General features: G+C 38.6%; 1 protein-coding gene across 1 annotated transcript in view; it reads left to right on the forward strand.

Moving 5' to 3' along the window:
- The first annotated feature begins 2,895 nt into the window (after window positions 1–2,895).
- LOC106471897 overlaps window positions 2,896–3,945 on the forward strand; it is a 48,945-nt gene continuing 47,895 nt past the window's right edge. Inside the window, exon 1 of the mRNA XM_022400506.1 lies at window positions 2,896–2,919. The gene's annotated coding sequence lies outside the window, so the exon portion shown is untranslated. The remainder of the gene's footprint in view (window positions 2,920–3,945) is intronic.

The following is a 3,945-nucleotide window of genomic DNA, read 5'->3' on the forward strand; positions in this document are numbered from 1 at the left end:
CGTGAAGTACTGACATGCCGAAGAATACCGTAAATTATTAAAAGTGTGAAGTACTGACATGCCGAAGAATACCGTAAATTATTAAAAGTGTGAAGTACTGACATGCCGAAAAATACCGTAAATTATTAAAAGTGTGAAGTACTGACATGCCGAAAAATACCGTAAATTATTAAAATCGTGAAGTACTGACATGCCGAAGAATACCGTAAATTATTAAAATCGTGAAGTACTGACATGCCGGAGAATACCGTAAATTATTAAAAGCGTGAAGTACTTACATGCCGAAGAATACCGTAAATTAATAAAAGCGTGAAGTAGTGACATGCCGAAGAATACCGTAAATTATTTGATGATTTTTTCGTTGTTGTATTTTGCTTGTTTCAGAATTTTTGCGCAAAGCCTGGTTTGTTCGAAAGTTCGTGCAAAGCGACACGAGGGTTATCTGCGCTAGCCATACGTGATTTAGCAATGAAAGACTTGAGGGAAGTCAGCTAGTACTCACCACCCACCGCCAACTCTTGGGCTACTCTTTTACCAACGAATAGTGGGATTGACCATCATTTTATAACGCCCCCACGGCTTAAAGAGCGAGCATGTTTGGCGGGAGGACGGAGATTCGAACCCGCAGATTGCCCTAACCACCTGGCCATGCCGGGCATGCGCAAAGCTACAGATCTATAATTCTGAACTATAGAATATTGAAAAAATATCCAGTCAACATCACCCACCGCCATATCTAGGCCTACTCTTATTTCAGTGAATAGTAACATATAACTGTCCAACGCACTCATGGCCCCAGAGTGTTATTTTTGTATTTTGTATTTTTTGTGGCGATGGAAATACGAATTTGGAGGACATTTTTGAAGTAAATGAATATACTTATTTTAACGTCCATTATGTTTTATTTCGCTGACAAATGTTCGTGTAACCACTTTAAGAACAACGGGAAAAAATGAGAAGAAACTCGCCTAGTGTAACTGACGAGTATCTATATGGCTTTTTTTTTTCTTTCTAAACTCTGGATTTACTGAAGTCCTTGTAAAGCCATGACTTTGTTGGTTAATACCTTGTCTGTAACACTATACGAGTCACATTAAAATACCACCAGTATTACGATTAATCACATTAATACCCAGTCTTATTTTGACCAGCTCGTGTTCTTGAGTGTTAAAACAGACAAAACATTAATTAATCAATGTGATGGTAGTGTGATCTCAGACTAGAGTCTTTTAACTGTAGTTGAATTATTCTTCAATTGGGATTTATTTATCAATGATGTTAGTTCTTGATTTAAGTTAATAATTCCATGAGTTTTTTGTGTTCGATATGGTCTGACATTACTGACACGGGAAGATACACTTTAGAAAGAAGTGACGTGGGAAGATATACTTTAGAAGAAGTGACACGGGAAGGTACACGGGAAGTTACCAGGGCACGGGTTGACCTCAGGTAGATCTGACTCTATTAATAACCAGGGCACGGGTTGACCTCGGGTAGATCTGACTCTATTAGTTACCAGGGCACGGGTTGACCTCGGGTAGATCTGACTCTATTAGTTACCAGGGCACGGGTTGACCTCGGGTAGATCTGACTCTATTAGTTACCAGGGCACGGGTTGACCTCAGGTAGATCTGACTCTGTTAGTTACCAGAGCGCAGGGTTGACCTCGGGTAGATCTGACTCTATTAGTTACCAGGGCACGGGTTGACCTCGGGTAGATCTGACTCTATTAGTTACCAGGGCACGGGTTGACCTCGGGTAAATCTGACTCTATTAGTTACCAGAGCGCAGGGTTGACCTCGGGTAGATCTGACTCTATTAGTTACCAGGGCGCGGGTTGACCTCGGGTAGATCTGGCTCTATTAGTTGCCAGGCCACGGGTTGACCTCGGGTAGATCTGACTCTATTAGTTACCAGAGCGCAGGGTTGACCTCGGGTAGATCTGACTCTATTAGTTATCAGGGCACGGGTTGACCTCGGGTAGATCTGGCTCTATTAGTTGCCAGGCCACGGGTTGACCTCGGGTAGATCTGACACTGTTAGTTACCAGGGCACGGGATGACCCTGTGCTAAAGCTCTGGATATCGGAGCTGACGAGCCGGATTCGAATCCCTGTGATACAAGGAAATGAGATGCACGCTTAGAAGGAGAAGTGGGGGTGGTAGGTATAGAAAAGATAGGAGGTTCTTATTTTATATTCTAGCTTGTATATTAATTTCGGTAATTTTAGTTCCTAATTAGTAAGAAACTACAGACATCACAAACATTTCTTTTGAACCAATGCTGCATTCAACATACCACGTGACACAAAAAAATCAATATTTAGGTGTGCTCTTATATTATTTACTTTTAACTTAACAAATTAACTAATTTATAATACTGACATTTGAATTATAATCTACAGTTTGATACCAAACATACTGAAATAAATTCATGAAATAGTAGTTCAATAAAATTTTGAATATGAGTCAACAACGTGATGACATGGCGTGACGATAGGGTTAATAAACATCTTCAGTGGTACTAAATTTAACCAATGGGAGAGAAAAAAAAATGCAAACTGAGAACTAGGTACACGGCTTGTGCCCGCGTGTACCCCCATTTCCATCACTGGATACAACAAAATATTCGTCCGTCTTTAAGCTCTGGATATATCTTAAGAGTAGCAGTGCATCCCTTAGCGTTGATGGTGCGTGATAAGGCGCTACTGATTGGCTGCTTTCCCTCTGGTAAGTAGTTCAAAATTAGGGACTGCGTCAGATAGTCTTAGTAGCTTTGCCATAAATATAGAATATAAAGTAAATATATGGATGTGAAACCACCCAACGCGTTTTCTTTTATTTTCACCATTTCAGGTTGTTGTCCTTTCATACAAGATTCCCAAAATGCTCTTAACTCCTTTTCTCTTGAGAAAGAAAGGTAAGAGGCGATGTTATTAAAGTATAACCGGGAAATTCATACTATAAAGGTTTCTGTGTTTGTTTTGTTATTGTTGTTGTTTTGTGTGTGTGTGTGTGTTGTATTCTGAAGATGACACAAATTTAAGATCTGGAAAAGACAGACTAGGCTCCAGTTAAGACGTTAGTACAAGAGTTTAAAAGAGGTATCGATGATTTCCCGAAAAATAAAGGTATAATCCTTTCCTTTTTTTGGGATGGATGAGAAGGGACACTCTTGAAGGACCATATGGTTCCTTGTTATCTGTACGTTATATTAAACAGTTATATATATATTTTCTTGTAAAATCGTGTTCAATTCAATGGATGAAGCACCTTTTATTTTTCTACGATATAGGCTTAACAAAGAAATGAAAACATAAAAGGAGGAATATATATAAGATTTAAGAAAACCAAAACCAAAACAATTATCCAAACGGATAAAATTTTGTAATCGAGGGACATGTCCAACTACCAAGAGTAGCCATTTTGTGTCTCATTGAATTAAAAAAACAAACAAAGTAATTCCACTTCAGTCTTTTCTTTACGACTAGCAAGAATGTCGAGCTTTATATTGAAAATGTCGACAATGTTTTCAGTACAATATTCGGGATGAAACTTTTAGGGTTAAATTGTCTTACCCAAATTGGAATATAGTTAGAATTATTGCCATTTCGCATGTAATTGAGTCAATGTATATATCGATAGCCTTGACACCGATTCTAAAGTTGTACAGCCCACGTGACTCTCTGCCACGTGACTCTCTGCGTTTGTTGCGTAGATACGAGCAGGTTTGAAAACAAGTTCAAAATGGATGCTATAAATTATAATCATGCAAAGTAACATAACTCTGACACATTTAAGGTCACAGGTCTCGTTAGCAACCCAAGGAGCAATGGATACCAGACAGTTTTAGTAACTTTTAAACACGCCCTTTTGTACGCTTAAAGTAATGAGCAACAAATAAGGGGGAAAAAATATTCCTAAAATATTTTTAAATATTTGAATG

The sequence above is a fragment of the Limulus polyphemus genome, unplaced genomic scaffold (assembly GCF_000517525.1).
Source record: "Limulus polyphemus unplaced genomic scaffold, Limulus_polyphemus-2.1.2 Scaffold4949, whole genome shotgun sequence".
Lineage (NCBI taxonomy): Eukaryota > Metazoa > Arthropoda > Merostomata > Xiphosura > Limulidae > Limulus > Limulus polyphemus.